This window comes from Lissotriton vulgaris, chromosome 5 (genome assembly GCF_964263255.1).
Source record: "Lissotriton vulgaris chromosome 5, aLisVul1.2, whole genome shotgun sequence".
Taxonomy (NCBI): domain Eukaryota; kingdom Metazoa; phylum Chordata; class Amphibia; order Caudata; family Salamandridae; genus Lissotriton; species Lissotriton vulgaris.
The window spans coordinates 1,911,548,322-1,911,566,959 of NC_141693.1; the positions used below are offsets into that span (position 1 = coordinate 1,911,548,322).

General features: G+C 46.1%; 1 protein-coding gene across 1 annotated transcript in view; it reads left to right on the top strand.

Annotated features, from left to right (window-relative positions):
• Positions 1–18,638, top strand: part of LOC147717702 (E3 ubiquitin-protein ligase TRIM39-like) — a 429,018-nt gene that overhangs the window by 149,386 nt on the left and 260,994 nt on the right. The window lies entirely within an intron of this gene.

The window sequence follows — 18,638 nt, forward strand, 5'->3', positions numbered from 1 at the left end:
AGCATTAAAAAAAAAAAATTTTTTTTTGAATTGGACATTTTTAATAAATTGACCCTTTTTGGCACGAACAATTCTTTGCTTAACGTAAAAACTATTCTTAGAGAACAGAAGCTTCACACTTCTATTTCTAAGCACATCTAGAGACATAACAACATTACACCAGCCTCTAGCACACATGTTATTACAATGCATTTTTATGTGATGATTTATCTCGCATTTCTTCTGTCAGAGATACTTCATGTGTAATTCTTTTTGCATAATCGTTCATTGATTTCAAATGCAATAATTTTTTGAATGATTTCAATGCTTTAAAAAACGTACAGTACCTAAATTCCATGTATTACAAGTACGCCTATTTCGAATGCATTTATGTATTTTGGGGTAGGCAATGTTACACATGCATCTAATTGCTTAGTTTTAGTAATTTTGATGGACATGAAAACGTGGAGTGGGTGTTGCGTGCTTATCTAGGTTCCTGATCGATACTGTGACCTTATGCCCCTATTCGGCTATAAATCCATTTATTCCCTATATTGGCATAACCGTTCAAGTGCGATTTTCTGAAAAGTCATCTCTGGCCTCACACGAACAGAGCCACATTCCAGCATGACTCTCTGCTACTTCCTTTGCGACCAATTAGTGCAATGACAGAGCAGCAGTCACTATCTGATATTCCTAGATAACACTCCGAGTTCTTCAACAAGATAAAAACTTAGCAAACCTGGAAATCCCCGCTTGCTATGTTTTGATTAGTAATGGAACTCTAATGAGCAACTGATAACTGTCACTTCCTAGTGACATCTTTAATTGACGTCTTATGTCCAGCAAACTTGCGTCAAACCCGGCACCTGTCAGGTATAAATATTACCAACGTTGCCTTAAGCAATGCGAACCTGTTGCCTGCTGATGTACGAGCTACTGAAGCCAGCTGCCTGCATGACCCTGTGTTGGTAAAAACTAGCACTCTGTCGCTGCAGCCTGCTATCCTGTGGTGGTGAAGCTGCTGATTACCATTATCGCCGCTACAGCGCGACCTATGGTGCAGTACGCTTGAGGAGCCGTGCAGCCGTCCTCTGCGAAGACATCCAGTCCAGCTGCCCGCGGACGCTGTCACCCCTCCTTCCTCGACACGCTGAAGAGATAAGCCGCTGCATTTCTCGTGCAGAGAAATCCAGTCACGGCGCTTCCGGTTTACCCTCGCGGGTGACTGGGATATCGAGAGAGACCCCTGAAGGAGATACCAATCCTCCATCATTCTATTCAGAGGTATGGTGTTGACTAAACCCTTAGACGAGAATTCTTGAAACAAACCTTGGCAAAACCAACTTAACTTAAAGCTACTTACTTACTCCCCTTCTCACGTGTTAGGCTTAGGTCAGGCACACTGGGGTAGGCTTAGTTAGAAGCACCAGTTGAGTATGTTAGCCTAATGTATATATGACTGTATATATGTTTTATTACTTTTAAACCATTGTATGGCTAAGAAACCATATCAATGCTTTTACAGTTCTATTTCGCAATACTTATCTTACTGTACGTACTTTTTATAATAACAGTTATTGCAATTGTGGCAATACATTTCTCTTGTATGAGAAGAAAGACTGTTCAATAAATGTTAACCCTTTATTGACAAACGCCCGTCTCCCTATTCTCTACATCTCGTGAAAGTAAACTGCACTAGACTGACTGAGTGAAATCTATGTCTATTGTTTCACACGACCCTAGAGATCGACTCTTGATCTGAGGAGCAAAGTTGTCATGTTGCACGGTTGTTGGAAAACTGAATCCCTTCTTGTCTGTGCCAAGGAAGCTGATCACTTCCTATGCAGAGAAGAAAGTTTCCAGTGACCTCTGAGCTAGTTGGTAACACAACCCAATTAAGTTTAGCATAGTCAGTGGAGGCCTGGAATATCTGCAGTTCCACGTCGATACTACTGTTTATGTTATTCCAATGCGCAGGGCCTAGTGGGAAACTAGGAACTACACTACACATTAAGCAGATCCTGTAAGTGCCAATGGCAACCACTAGCAAATGGATGCTTTTTGAGAGCCCAAAAATATTTGGGGTTTCAGCCTGTTTTTTTTTTTTTTTAAGATTGAGTGTCGAGCTGCTGCGTCTGCAATCAGTGTTTGGAAAAACAATAACGAAGCAAAACAAGCATTGACAAAGGAAAAAGGTTGATGGCCAATGACAGACATGTTGGCTTTGCCATCGCTCTTTTAATGTAGAATGGGATATCGTGTCTCCTACTGCACTAGCAGGAAGTGTGATCAGGACTACACCTGGAAACCCAAGCCACTGTGTTCACTTTTAGACAGTTTCTCTTAATGATAAAATCCAGTATCCCTTGTGGGAGTGCTAATCCCTTCTTAACTAGTTCTGGAGTCTCGTCCTACTGGCGTGGCACACAAACACACACAGCACTGGTATTCTCAAACAAAAGGTGCAAAAGTTATACAAGGCCGCTGCTGCAAATGGTCTGGAACACAATGTGCATGGCTTAAAGTTAGACCCAGTGGCATTAGCTACCTGAGCAAGACAAAACCGGATTGAAACCGAAACAAAAAAGAATAAAAGATTGACGTCAAAGTTAAACATTTGGAGCTCTGAGAGGTAGCCTCCAAACACAGCTTCACTATTCTTGTAAGTTGTTTGATTCTGGGCAAAGAACTTTATTTTCCTGTTGATCAGTACTTGGAGCAGATTTTGTTGGCAATGTGCACTATAAAAGTGTGCTCACTCATATGCCCCGTTTTATTTTATTCCCGCACCGTATGTTATTCTACAGAATTTCAGTGCTGATTGCTCCCATGAATAGATCTATCACATTGTGCAGCGGGTTCAGTTGCTTCAGTGCCCGTGACAGTGATTGGCCCGCTGCTCCTCAATAGTGCCTGTCATTTACTGTTAAACCAGGGCGTCGGAAGACCCACTTTCCTTGTGTAAATTGACAACTGTTGTTCCTCTGGTTTCAAGTACTGCTGCATGGCAAAAGGATCGCTACTGAAAGTGATGGTATACACGCAAAATAATTGATAATATATTTGAACAACAGAAACAGCGTTTGCACTCCTTAACTGTATATTATGCGGCAGTTGTGGTCCCGCTCCAGACCAGCAGAGGGAGCTGCCTCACCTTAGAATGTGTGGCTGGAGCTAAAAATGAAAACAAAGGTCATAGTTTGCTGCAGCATTTTCGATCATTTTCGTTAGCTGGAGCCTTCATCACCTCCGCCTTTCTTGAGTTCTCATCCTGCTTCCTCGAAAGCACCACCTCTGTTCACAGCTATAAATGTACTAATATTCATAGCCCTGAAGTTTAAAGCATCAGCTGAACTATAGTATACATCACACACCAGCTGGTATGTTAAAAACAAAAACAAGCATGCGCGCTGAAAGTTAAACAAGCACTGCAGGCTTTAAACAGAGAGCACGTCCTACAACTGCATTAAAAAACGTGCCCGCGAGAGAGGCGCTTAATTACCCATGACAACAAAGGAAAGGCAGATGGCGGCTCTGCGCGCGATTGTGTGCATACTCGCAAGCTTCAGGCCAGAAAAAGCCTGGGTAGCACTTTGAAAACCCACTAACTAAATGTCTCGCCAGACCTGCGCATGTGCTGGCTCTAGTGAAACTTAAAAATAGAAGTTGATGTTATTTCCATTTCCTATTTCGCTTTCATCTATCCTTTTTCCTTTAAGGAAATATGTATACTCATTAAAAGCTGATCCTATACACCATCACTCTGGAAGACAACTTGAATTTGGCAGGCTATTTTATGTCAGCAAAAATTGTGATTGATGTGCATTGTTTGTGAATAGTAAAAGTGCTCTGCCTTAACGTTCTGTCATGTATTGTACCATCTGTAGTTCTTTCAACAAGTCTGTATCATCCGTCAGTTTGTTGGGATGGAAGTTCCTCTGCATGGCTCTGGAAAACGACACTACCATGCTGTAGATGTTTTTAGGAATGGCCCTACACAGATCCCCAGGCCCAGTGAGTTCAGCAATCCTGTAGGACCACTGAGGATTATCCTTTTCAGTGACACAGCTCAGAGGTGGAAATGGTCGTGCAATCATAGTGAAAAAGACAGGCCTTTTTGCTTGTGCCACTGTGGGAGAACCAACTTCTGGTTATCTCATGTTCTATTCAGTCTTCATGAGTATGGTTGTTTACCTACATCGCAGGTGTTATGTGTGGAAGAACATGCATAGCAGAAAGTAACCATGGGCATTTGTGGTCCATTTTGTTTTTGAGATATGGTAGTATCTTTGGTTCTGTAGTAGGGGATCTCTGTGTATAGTCATAATCTAGTGAATAGTCCCGCCCATGTGCGTAGGCCCCGGAGCAATCAAAAATAATCTCTTAAACTGTCTTCAATGCAGTCCTGCATAGACACTTAAGAGAAAATTAAAGACAATAATGCAGCCTATACCTAAAAGGCTACACTGTCCAGTACTACAACTAGAAATGTCAAGGATATTACACCAATAACACATTTAACACAATCTGCCAAGTTTCCCCCCTTAGAGAAACTTTTCTCCCCTCACCAAATCCTTGGAATGATAGAGAGGAAGAGATGGACAGACAAGCCTCCATAGGCATGTGTCTGGAAAAGGGATACCGTGCCTTTAAGGAACTCTCCAGAGACTCTCGGTATTCCAGCATGCACAGCCCACTCCTTTTACTTTCAGTTCTTTTTTCTGGCTCCTGCTAGCAGGACCCTGGAGCATTGAGCTCTCCCTTTTTGGGTGTTTTGTGTAATTTTTGGCACTTTTAAAGTGTTAGAGTGTGTTCACTCGACGTATTTTTGCTTCTTCTTCACTTTGCTGGAGTTTTTTGGTGATTTTGGCCACTTTTTTGTCAAATATGCCTGCCTTATTTGATAAATGTCCTGTGTGTGCCAGGAAGAAGGCAATATCTGATCCACACAGGGTGTGCATCCTGTGTCTCCCTTCTTCTCATGTTCCTGAGACTTGTGATATCTGCCAGCAGTTCTCCAGTAGGACCCTGAAGGACAGAGAGAAGAACAGGCTCCAAGGACTGTAGCAAAGAAAGCAGCAAGGTCAAGCTGGGTCTGGGCACGAAGGGAACTCTTCCTCCTCATGCTTTGGCCTCTGGGGGGCTCCCCAGTAAGGAGAAGGCCAGAAAACGCCACCGGTCTCTGTCGGCGTCGATAGCCTCGACGTCGGCGTCGAGAGGAATGACCACGGTCTGCTCCCCGTCTCCACAGGACTCTGGGTCGAAGCAGCGTCGACATTCGACATCGAGGGGATTGATGTTGAGACCTCCGACGAGGTCGACGTCGTGGACTGCTTTGTCGTCGAGCCATCATCTACGTCGAGATGGTTAAAAAAGGCACCGGCGCTCGCCGGCAAGGCGACACCGCCGTTCGCTGTCGACGTCGAGACATAGATCATCGACGTCGAGAAGGAGATCATTGTTGTCGAGAAGACGATTATCGACGTTGAGACGACGATCATCGATGTCGAGACGACGGTCATCAGCGTCCAAAAGGCGTTCAGCGTCAAGAAGGAAAGCATCGCCGTCCAGGAGGAGTTCCAAGGCCAGAACTGGGTCCTCGGTTTCCACGAGTCCACGGTCGCGGCGGCGCCGTCGCTCGTCTACGAGGGGTAAGGCCTCCCCCTTCAGGTCAGGCAAAGAAAAGAAGGAGAGTGGAAAAGTCTCTGGGCTCGGAGCACTCGCAAGTCTATTCGCCCTCCAAGCCGAGGTCATCTACACCTCCTCCGTTACCCAAGGAACCTCCTCCGCATAATCCGACACCTCCTCCACCGCCTCCTACTCCTCATCATCCTCCACCACCTTCTGGATGGATTCGGCAGGCAGGAAGGTTTGCGGGACGGCCTCCACTTCAATGAAGGCAGCGAGTGCCTCAGCACTGTTGGGACGTTACGATCGGGCTCTCTGGGAGCCCCTCCAACAGTTCTCGGAAACCCTTCCCCAGGCGAAGAGGGAAGATTTCCAAGAGATCCTTAATGAAGGACTGCTGGTCTCCAACCAGGTGATAGGCTCGGCTGTGGATTCCTCCCTCTCGGCAGCCCAGGGGTACTGCCATGGGGTCAACCTGAGGCGCACCGCCTGGTTACGTCTTACATCTTTGAAGCCTGAGGCGCAGCAGAGGGTTGCCAACCTACCCTTTTCGGGCGAGACCCTCTTCGGGAAACATGCGGACGACGAGATGGCCCGCATGAAGGTGGAGGCGGAAACCCTGACGGCTGCCGGGTTGGAAAATCCTAAGGAACAGAAAAAGTCCTTCCGCCAATTCCAGAGGCGGTACGGGGCGCAAGGCAGAGGGCAAGGTCGGCAGGCTGGACAGCAACAGCAGCATCAGCATTTCCAGCGGAGACCGTTCCAAAAGCGCCAGAAGGGCCGAGGTGGTCAGCAGTCTTCCTCGCGACCAAAAGCCTGGCTGGGTCTAGGCCCTGAGGTGCCTTTTCCCCTTCATCCGTTACCCGCGCCGGTGGGGGGAAGCATCCAACATTACCTGGCAGAGTGGAGAAACATTACCCGGGCAAGTGGGTGCTGAATATTGTTTGCAATGGATACAGTCTTCGGTTCACCAGCCCGCCTCCAACAATTCCACTGGTTGGCCCGCAGTTCAAACTGCGCGAGCTCCAGGCGGAGGCCGATACCCTGTTAAGAAAAAGGGCGATAGAAGACGTCTGTCTCAAAGGGGAAAGGGTCTTTACTCACGCTTCTTCCTAGTACAGAAGAAGGACAAGAACAAGTTCAAACCCATTCTGGATTTGCGTCAAGCAAACAAGTGGATTCGCAGGGAAAAGTTTTGCATGCTGTCTTTGCACCAGATTTATCCTCAGCTGCAGAGAGGAGACTGGCTGTGCGCGATAGATCTGCAAGATGCGTACTTCCATGTGCCCATTGCACGGAAACATCGGAAGTTCCTGCGCTTCCTCGTCGGCACCAATCACTATCAGTACACCATACTACCGTTTGGACTGAAGTCTGCACCCAGGACTTTTTCGAAATGCATGGCTGTGGTGGCAGCGCACCTGAGAAAGAACAAGGTGTTTGTCTACCCGTACCTGGACGACTGGTTGATCAAAGCCTCCACCTTCCAGGAAGCGCAATTGCACTTCAACAGGACGGCCGTCCTGCTGAACCGACTGGGGTTGCACATAAATCTGTCCAAGTCTGTCCCGATTCCTGTACAGTGCCTGCAGTACTTGGGAGCCTCCATCAATATGCTGTCGGCAAGCGTGTCTCCTTCGGAGGACAGACACTTATCCATCCTTCGGAAGGCTCAGGCTCTCATAGCTGCTCCATCTACAACAATGAGGACGGTGTCCTCTCTACTGGGATCGATGGCCTCTTGTATCTTCCTCACTCCGCACGCCCGCCTACACATGAGGCTGCTACAGGAATGTTTGGAGGACCAGTGGGACCAGAGGAAAGGGTGTTGGGACGACAGGATCCAGTTGTCTCTTCACGCCCAGATGGTGGTGCTCGGCAGAGAATCTCCTCAGAGGGGTTCCTTTCCACAAGGACATCCCGACTCAGACTGTCGTGACGGATGCATCTCTCCTGGGCTTGGGAGCGCATTCGGACCATCTACAGATCCAGGGAAAGTGGTCTCTGGCAGAGTCCACATATCACATCAAATTCCTGGAACTCCGAGCTGTTCACTTGGCACTGAAGGCCTTTCATCCGTCCTTCCAGACCAACTCCTTGCTTGTGCAGATGGACAATACGACCACGATGTATTACCTCAACAAGCAGGGGGGCTCAAGATCGCGCACACTGTCACAGGAAGCGCAGGCGATCTGGCACTGGCTGTTAGCCAGAGGACTGACGATAACGGCAACTCATCTGCCAGGTGTGCAGAATGTTCAGGCGGACGCCCTCAGCAGGTTGCTTCACGAAAACCACGAGTGGGTCATAAACAACGAGGTGCTCGACGACATCTTCGCCATGTGGGGCACTCCAGAAGTGGATCTGTTCACCACCGCCGAAAACAGCAAATGCCACAACTTCGCCTCGAGGTATTACCAGCTTGGGTCTCTGGGGAACGCGTTATGGATCAGCTGGTCGAACAGCTTTCTGTACGCTTTTACACCCATTCCCCTGATTCCGGCGGTGCTCATCAAGCTGGCCCGGTCCCGGGCGCGGATGATCCTCATTGCTCCAGAATGGCCCAGGCAGTGGTGGTTTTCGGACCTGCTTCACTGGTCGATCCTGCCTCATCGACGGCTGCCATGTCGTCCGGACCTTCTCACGAAGTTCGGAGGGCAGATGGTGCACCCCAACCTCTCATCGTTGAGTTTGGCGGCAGGGCTCATGAGATAGTGCAATATGGCCATTTGAATCTTCCTGAGGATTGCATGGACATATTGAAGGAGGCTAAGAGGCCGTCTACTAGGACCTCTTATGCTTACAAGTGGAAGAGATTCTGCATCTGGTGCATGTCTAAGAACTATGATCCGACGACCTGCAAGGAGGATGTTATCCTTCCATACCTTCTGCATCTTGCTCAGTCTGGCCTTAATGTCCATTCCATTAAGGTTCACCTGGCTGCATTGACTGCTTAAGGAAAATGCCCTTCGCAGACATCCTTCTTCCAGATTCCTGTGATTAAGGATTTTTTGGAAGGGTTGAAGAAAGTGTTCCCTCCTGTTCGGCTTCCTTTGCCTTCATGGGAACTGAATGTGTTGCTGTCCAGGCTGATGAAGGACCCTTTCGAGCCTATTCATAAGGCTTCACTGCAGCACCTGTCTTGGAAGGCGGACTTCCTCGTGGCCATTACATCGGCCTGCAGGGTGAGTGAAATTCAGGCATTGTGTTGCCAGGAACCTTATACTGTATTTCATGCTCCTAAGGTTTTTATGCGTACTCGCCCTAAGTTCCTTCCCAAGGTGATTTCTGATTTTCATGTTAATCAGACTATAACGTTACCAACCTTTTTCTAGAATCCTTCCACTCCAGCAGAACGGTCTCTTCATTGACTGGATGTCCGAAGGGTGTTGAAATTCTATCTGGATAAGACCAAGGATATTCGTAGATCCGACCAATTGTTTGTCAACTATGGGTCGGTTAAGACTGGTCTGGCTACTTCGAAACAGTCCATCTTCAGGTGGATTGTGTCTTGTATCCAGCTCTGTTATCAGAAAGCGAATAAGACCTTAGGGGGTAAGCCTAAGGCGTATTCTACCAGGAGCAAAGTAGCTACAACAGCTTTGCTTCGAAATGTTCCCATTGCAGAGATCTGCGGGGCGGCCACTTGGAAGTCGGTCCACACCTATGCTAAGCATAACTGTCTGGATTCTGATGCCAGAGCAGATGCTCAGGTTGGGCAGGCTTCGCTGCTGAATCTGTTCGCACAATTGTGGTGTTGTCTATTTTTCTCCATCGCCGGGTTGTTTTTTGGATAGGCTTGCCATTCTATTCACTAGATTATGACTATACACAGAGATCCCCTACTACTGAAGGAGTAGTTTCTTACCTGTAACTCCAGTTCTGTAGTAGGGGTATCTCTGTTATAGTCATAAGCGCCCGCCCTCCTTCCCGGTGGAGAAAATGGTACTGTGATGTATGCTACAGGCCTTGCTTTATGCACCTTTCAAAAAGAACTGAAAGTAAAAGGAGTGGGCTGTGATACCGAGGGTCTCTGGAGAGTTCCTTAAAGGCACAGTATCCCTTTTCCAGACACATAATGGCAGCCTATGGAGACTTGTCTGTCTATCTCTTCCTCTCTATCATTCCAAGGATTTGGTGAGGGGAGGAAAATTTCTCAAAGGGGGGAAACTTGACAGATTGTGTTAAATGTGTTATTGGTGTAATATCCTTGGCATTTCTATTCGAAGTACTGGACAGTGTAGCCTTTTAGGTATAGGCTGCATTTTTAAAAAAATGTTCTCTTAAGTGTCTATGCAGGACTGCATTGAAGACAGCTTAAGAGATTATTTTTGATTGCTCCGGGGTCCACGCACATGGGCGGGACTATTCACTAGATTATGACTATAACAGAGATACCCCTACTACAGAACTGGAGTTACAGGTAAGAAACTACTCCTTGGGTGCATGTTGATTATCACTCTACATCACCTGAGGTGAGTTTCATTAATTAAGCCAAAACTGCACAAGTAGTGAAATTTTGTGAAAATCATCTTCAGGAGGATAGGATAACATTAAGAAAAAAGTACTGAAGATAGCGCATAGTTTATTTCAAAGGAGGGGTGAAATGCCATAAAATATTACACCACCCTCATGACAGTGGTTTGGTGGAGCAATTTAATATATGCAGGCGGTGCAGAGAGTGTTGATTTGGAGGGAAGAGTTGAAGAACATCTTATGGAGCCATAAAACTGATGGAGCAAGGACTCGTAGAAAGAGACTTGCTTGAAACCGATTTCGATGTGTATTGAGAGCTTTGCTCTTTTTCGGTTCTTTGTTCCTCCTATCTGACCCATACAAGTTTATCCACTAGAAATCCCTCTATGATCAAAAGGTACAGTGATGGTAGGAAGGATACCCAGATGATGATACTGATCACCTCAGGGAATGATGGGAATCCGATTGCTCGTACGGGTCTTTCTTTTCTGTAATTGTTTGCTGTAGTACTCCTGTTGTCATACATGTTCAGAGGTTCCTCCTCAGAAAGGGCTTGGTTTCAAGAGACCCCCGGATTATTTGTTTTGTTGTGGTATACAGTGAAACCATTTATTCTTGAAAATAACATCTGTCTTTCTAACTTCATTATTAGTGTGCATTTTGGCCTCTTGGGTAAGGGTGAGCGCAAAATCCTTTCCGCTTGCGGATTTCGCAGATTTTCAGTAAATCCGCAATCTGCGAACTCCCGCGAATTTACCGAAAATCCGCGAAATTCGCGAGCGGCGGATTTGGGCGCAAAAGTTCAAACCTGTTGAACTTGTAACTGGAGCACCTGCTTTATTTTATCTATTAGTGCTTCCTGTTGAAGCTAACTTAGTAACTATTTTAGGATGGCGCTGGCAGCTTGCCGGCGCCATCCTAAAATAGTTACAGGATGATGGGCACTGGCAGGCAGCTCACTCAAGGGACCCCTGCGCTCTTCGGTGTGATGGCAAAGTTAATCAGCCGCCCCAAAAATGTGAGTTTTGTCGTGGCTGGGCAGGTGTGCGTTCTCCCCATATCTATCGTCGAAAATTAGCTTTGATGCTTGATGGAGGCCTTTGCATTATTGACTTTCACGAGCTCAATCCCTGTGCAGTTCCTGTGACCACGAGCTTCTCTGATCCGTGCCTGTCCTTTTATGCACACAAGAGGCATGTGAACTCGCATATAAGGCTCGCCCATTTGGCCATGCCCCTCACACTAGCGATGTGCACCGTTTTCCCACCCTTTACCCACTATGAAGGACAGCTCACTCGAGGGACCCCGGTGCTCTTCGGTGTGATGGCAAAGTTAATCAGCCCCCCAAAAATTTGAGTTTTGTCGAGGCTGGGCAGGTGTGCGTTCTCCCCATATCAATCCCTGTGCAGTTCCTGTGACCACAAGCTTTTCTGATCCGTGCCTGTCCTTTTATGCACACAAGAGGCATGTGAACTCGCATATAAGCCTCGCCCGTTTGGCCCTGCCCCTCACACTAGTGATGTGCACCGTTTTCCCGCCCTTTACCCACTATGATCCGCAAAAACCGCAAATTCGCGGATTTTGCGGATCCGCAAATTCGCGGATCGTGGATCCGCGAAATCCGCCCATGCCTACTCTTGGGTATGTCTGGAGTGAGCCATGTCACATGACTCTGGCGCATGGCAATTGGAAGTCAGTCCGGAAGGATGACTTGTGGTTCAAGAAGAGTGCAAGGCCACAGCCTGTCTGAAGCCTGGGAATCGGCAGTACAAGACCCGAATGAATAAGACCACATATTAAAGTTAAAGATTTGTATCGTATGTAATGTAAATGCGGGTGGGAAAATAAAGTATGAATACAAATTAAGGAGATGGGTTTATTAACGAAGGGCCAACGATACTGAAACATTAATGGGTGGTACATGAGTAATGAAAAGGTATAATTGAAGTCGTTTTTAGTTAGTTATAGAGAGACGTTGATGCTGAAGGCTGCACAGCTGGGGATGCTGTTGGAGTAGCGAGTGATGCTGATGAAGAAACAAATGCAGAGCTTAATATCCTAAATTATTAGGCTTAGAAAGAAGATCGCGGAAAAATCTCAAGGAGGAAGAGAGTGTCCGAGAGGGGTGCAAAGTGATTGTCAGTTCTAGAGAGGTTATATATCCTGTCCTGAATCTGTCCTGAAGTCTTTGTCTCCTGATTTATCCCGGGGAACCCCTACCAGCCATTTGGCCAGGGGGGTTGGTCTTCACACCATCCTAGGTAAATATACATTTTGTGAATGTGCAGGTACTCTCTTTTCTCTGTCCACTCCTTTCTGAGCACAAGTCATTGCAAGTTTGCAGTATGTGTTGTTGATATGATTAATTGAACCTTCTCTCCTATGATTATTGGTGAATGTGCTGTACTTTGAAGTGGTTCACATGCAAATAATTTAGATAAAGACTTAAAACTTTCCTGAGTTCGTGGTAATTTACTTCAAGGTACAAAAGCTAGAATTTTGTTAATTTTCACCATCAACTAGTTAAACTAATGGTCCATAAACCAGAGGAAAGAACTTTTTGATCAGTGAAAGGTTGGTTAGGAATGAGGAATAATCAATCTTGAGGTATGAAAATAATAAACTTTGACTCCAGAAGTTGACAGAAATTGTGAGTGTTTATGGGCCCAGGTGAGTATATGGTATTGGAGTATCTGTTGCTGGTACGCCGCTGGATCAGAACCACAGGACAGTCACAGAGATGTCTCTGTTCCTTTTGTTGAAGGGGAGAACTCCTAATACTAAGTTGTCTCCTGGATGGATGAATAGAATGTGTGTGCATTGTGGATACAGTCCAATTATTCAAAAGGGTATAATAAAAACAAATCAAGTACGCCAAAATGTGGAATGACATTAGCTGGTGCAGAATGGAGGTGCCACAATGGAGACATTGTTTGGGTGAAAGTTGGAGGTTGCATAAGAAAGTGGTGTCCAAGTATTCTACTTGTAGGCGAGTGATTGAGGTTATGAAATATACCATGGTATTTGAGGATGACAAGAATTAGAATATGAGAGTGACAAAATGCAATGAGTTGGAACTGAGCGAGTGGACGAAGAGAAGGCGGCTAGGACGTGAAGTTGGAGTATCCAGTGGACCGAGCTAGTGGTTGTTGTGTAAAACTTCCCAAGAAGCTTGATTATATTTTACTTTTGGATAAATAAGTGTTCTAATCTGTATCTTTATCATTATATTATTTGTTATATAGTCAAGACAATTTGTTAGATCTTTTTTTAATGTGATTCTGATTGTTTAGTTGGAAAGGGATAGCCTGTCATATCCTGTTACCATTGCCAGAGTGTGAGACCTATTCTGGTTCTTAGAATGTTGTCTTTGTTCTGTAATGTGTGTGTCTTGTTGCTGCAGTGTATCCTGCATCATCAGTTTCCAGTATGAATCTATGGGCTGAGACGAGGACATAAAGGGTGAAATGCTGATGAGGTGATGGTTGCTATGTCATTTATGGCTGAGGTGCTTCAATAAACTTTAGCTTATTGCAAACCTACCTTGCTTCCTGTATTATCTTTAACAACATCACATTGGGGATGAGCGACAGGATCCAGTGCTAAGGTCAAGGTGTGGACTCTTCAACATGGAGAAATGGCACTCATTTTTTTTTCTTACTGGTGCAGAGTCCATGTTTTCGGGAGTGCACTTGTGGACCTGAGTCGGCTGTACTGGAGGTTGGCAAACTCTTCCATTGATTTCCGGGCTGAAGTAGTTATTAAGTATGTGCTGGCCCGTTGTTTGTTTTGGTGAGCCTTGTTGTCCTTCCTGATAAGTGGACGGTGTGTCATAAGGAAGAGGCCGACTTTCTTGTGACAAGCCCAATTGCTATTTTAGTAGGTTGGGAAAGACCATATCTTCACTCATAGAGAGTTCTAGTTCAGGTGCTGTTTTTGTGACAAACCCAATTGCCTTCAGGAATTTACGTTGAGCCACATTTCCGTGGCCATTTTAGGAGGTTGGGAAAGACCTCATCTGTATTTTTTGGGAGTCTGTTCAGCTGCCAGATTGAGTCTGGCTAACTGGGCAACAACAAATATCATCACCCGCTGCCTGATATTGAGGAGTTGGGGCTTGTTGGTTGTTTGGTGTCTTCGAATTTGTTCATACTTTTATAGGCACACCATCAACTGCCTGTCCGGGCGGTAACAGGCACACTTTGGCATACTTTTACCTCTCCGTCTGGAATAGATTGCTTGTCTGCCGCAGTGATAAGCACACCTTTGATTAATTTGGGGACCTGTTGTAGTGATTGGACAATAAACTTCTACTTCTTTGGTATATTGACAGACATTTTGACACTATGTTATTGAGCACAGTTTAGAACTGAATAACGTAGGTTGCATGTTGGTGATTGATAATTAGTATTAAGTAGATGTTCATTGTTATTAGCAAAGTGCAGTACCTTACAAGGGATCATTCGTTTTTTAATTGAGTATTTAATATTTAATTGCAGGCTGTTCAAAGCGTAACATAAGTGAATTTTGACTGTGAAAGTGTCGTTATTTTCAGCAAACATGCAGAACGTCATGCCTCCTCCATTTTCTTAAGTAGCCCTGGAGAACCAGCTATAAAATGGGGGAAATGGAAGAAAATATTTGGTCATTATGTGAGGGTGTGTGGTACCAGTCTTAGTGTTGAGCAAAGATAATCTTTACTGATGCACTGTTTGGGGGGAGAGAGTAAGAAGTTTTGGAAAACCTACCTCAATTTAGTCCGGATGAGGAAAGAACACTTAATGAATATGAAATCTGTACACTTCATTTAGATACGCATTAACTTCTAAGAGTAAGTACAGTTATGGAACGGTAACACTTCGGTATAAGAGAACAGGGAGTGGAAGAATCTGTGTAAGAATTCGTTACACGTCTACAAAAATTGGCTCCCACGTGCAAATTTGGTGCAGCGACCGATAAGAGCATAAATGTTCTAAAATGTAAGAGTGATACGACGAGAGGAGTTGTGGCTTAAAGGTGACTCGCCACTTGAGGAGGTGATTAGTATAGCAAAGAGAGTAGAACATATGTTGATGTGTTAGTGAATTGAGTGGAAAGGAAGAATCTCATGCTCAAGCTGAGACTGATGATGTGTGTGAGGTTAAGAGTAGAGAGGATGGTAAAGAAGGAGGTATTAAGACTGTGTGAGAATCTTTCAGTTGTGGGTGGAGTGGTCATAGGGCTAATGCTATTTAATGCTTATGTGTATTGTAATGGATGTGGCAAGATAGGGCATTTTGTTAAATGTTGCATAACAGATCAAGAGGTATTCAAAAGAAAAAAGAGTAAAACAAATGTCTCTAAAGATTATATTTCAAATTTAGGATCAGTGCAATGGGCATCTCAGTGATAAGGTAATTGTAGATGGTAAACGTATACTTGTAGGAAGCTCGCTCTGTATTTACTATACCAAATGAGGTATAGTGTGCAGAGTCCAGGGAGGCCCCAGAGTAATAGCAGAGGCTAAATTAAGTTAGTACTAACAGCTCTCTTTGTGGTAGTGTGGGCGAGCAGTTAGGCTTATCCAGAGGGTGTGTTAAGCATTTATTGTACTCACTCAATCAAAGACTGAGACACACAGTCGGAGACAGAATACAGACCAATTAGGTAAGTATAAAAAAGGACTTGGCACATGTAAGTAGAATATACTTTCTAACCTCTTAGCTGCTATGTAACGTCCAGCTCCAGTGCTGGACGTTCCATTGCGCAGGTACAGTTGGAACGTTCAACGGCCGACGGCAGCACTCCCGAGGTAGTGGTGCCGTCGGCCGGCGAACGTGCGCAGCACCTAAGGGGCTAAATGCGGGACTGTTCAAGGAAATGCAGTTGTACTTAAAATTGCACTTGTTATATGTTTCTCTTAGCTTTGTAAACAGTTTAAATTACACAGTAATTACTTTTAATTACTCTTGGATTATTTTGGGATTACTTTGAGTACTGGGGTGGTATGTCTGGATACCACACCTTAGGCTCTCTAAATACAAGGTAAGTATGACTTTTTATACTTTGCAATAGAATTCTCTTTTCTTCATACAATTCCGATACGGTTTAATGCTTAGACATTTTTTAGGCAAAAATATCTTTACATGGGTTCATATAGGGAGAAAGTGTTAGCGGTTTCACAGATAAATATACAGCTACCAAGGGTGACTTTTGGGGGTTAGGACCAAGGCTCCCCAAGGTCTAGATGGGCACTCGAGTTGCACCACCAGAGACACTGGGGCGGCAGGGTGCAGAGTGCAGGGGCCCAATGTTAGCCAATAGGGCTAAGAGGGCCTTTGGTTAGGGTCGGGTGTGGGAGCAAAGCTTCTGAGGTTAAGGTCAGCACTGCAGGGGCCAACGACTAGCACAGGAGCTGCACCACTAGCGGCACTGGGGCGCCCGGGTGCAGGGTGCAAACCAGACGTCGGGGACCCTGTGCTTTCCATAAGAGACCTACAGTTTTGCAAAATTGCTGCAGGCTCGGGGAGGGAGACTTCTTAAAGGCAACCACCGGCACGGGAGAGGTAAGTTGGGATCTTGGGGGATACCTGGACATAGACGGTTGGGCTACCCAAGGCTGTGGGGCGTCGGGTGCAGGGGTGTCTTCTGCCGTTGGGTTTTCTTACCAGCTCCAGTCACAGTCGGAGGAACCCTGCAGGTTGAGGCTGCAGGTGTCGTCTTGAGGCTTGAGGGAGGTCGGGGATTACCAGATCCCAGATCAGGATGGCTGGTGAGACCTCCTTGAGGTGGTGGGCCACTCCAACTCGGACAGTGGGCTTTGGGGGCAGAGTGGTGCAGGATCGTGGAGTCGGCGTAATCTGGATTCTGGAGGTGAGTCTTTGGTTGAGCAAATCTGGTGCTCACGGGAGACAGAGTTTGTAGGAATGTTGCAGGGCGGGTCCGTTGAGCTGGGGCCAAGGCAGTTAGTGTCCTCTTCTTCTTGGGTCAGCACGGCTCTTTGGTCCTTCTTCCTTCTTCCTCGAATCTAAAGGAGGCAAGGTTCAGGGTTGCCCATAATACTAAATTTAGGGGTTTTAGAGAGATGTGCAGGCCGGGACCAATAGAGCCCTTCCTTGGGCTGGGTGCATCCCCCTATTATGCCACCCTCCAGTGGGAGGGGGCATGAACCTAATTGTCAGTGTCTACTCCTCTTCAAAATGGAGGGGACTAAGATGTGTGCTTCACCTTGCCTCCCCCATCTGAGGGGTGAGGTTGGTAAAGGTGGGCACACCTCTCTTCCTAGCTTGTTTTTCCCGCCGAATCTCCCGACCAAAGTGGGGGCCAGAACCACTGGGAGCCAGTTGCTGGGGGCAGCAAAAGGCAAGGACGTCGTCCAAAGGTGGCAGGCCTTTGAAGCTTCCCCTTTCGCTGACCCAGCCCATCCTGGGGGAGGAAGCATGACACCTCTGCCCAGGATGGGCTATGTTTCTGGACCAAGAGAGCGGAGGCTCTCTACCCAGGGGTCCAGAAACATGTCTGCTGGTGGCAAATGGCGGGCAGCCATTCAGAAGCCACACCAGGGCTGGTCGATTTTTAGGGAGCCCTCTGAGTGCATTTTACATTAAACCCCACACAGACTTCAGTGTGGATTTAATGTGCTGAGAAGTTTGCTACCAAACTGCCCAGTTTTTAGTTAAGCCACAATAAAGCTGTGCAGGTTGTAATGACCAATTCCCAGACCATAGAATGGACTTAGACACTGTAAGGGGAAAGGGCACATGCCTCTGTACCCTCACCTTAGGGCTAGTGCACCCTGCTAGAGGGGTGACTGACCTAGGCCTTAAGCAGGGGATTGCAGGAATGGCACATAAGGATGTTTGCCAGGTCGACTTTTCTCTGCATCAAAACATGCAGTCTGCAGTAGCAGTGCATGTGTGTTAAGGTGCAGGGCCTCTAAGGGTGGCACAATAAGTGCTTCAGTCCTTAAAGGCATTCCCTGGTCACAGTGCCCATGGTACCCTTTACAAGGGGTTTACCTGTGGCCAGGGATTTGCCAATTGTGGTTACAAAGGTACAGTCTTGGGAAAGAACATAGGCTCTGGGAACCTGATTGGGTGGGACCTAGGGTACATCAAGTCAGGTTCCATTAGATGTCAGGCGAAACAGTGTGGGGATTAACCATGCAAAAAAGGGCACCTTCCTAATATACTCATGAGATTTAATTCCTATTCACATTTGACTATTATCTCTAAAGCTACATTTGAACAGAGTTTTCAAAAGAAAGTCACGTTAACTTCTATGGACCTAAAACCTGGAGAGTAGGGTGGCCATCCTATTAAGATGCTAAGTTATTTCAACGTGTGCATGGGGTTTGGTAATAAATATATAATAGCAAAGGTTTATGTTCCGATGAAAGGAGACGATCTGATTGGTTGGCTACATCAGAAACCTTTGCATGTCACCCTGAATCCCAATGCCAATCCCCAGGTTCAGGGGCATGAAATTGACTCTCTGATAATAGATTTTGTGGCTGAATATCAGTCATTGTTCTCTGAGAAACTGGGATGTCTCAACGGCTATAAACATCACAT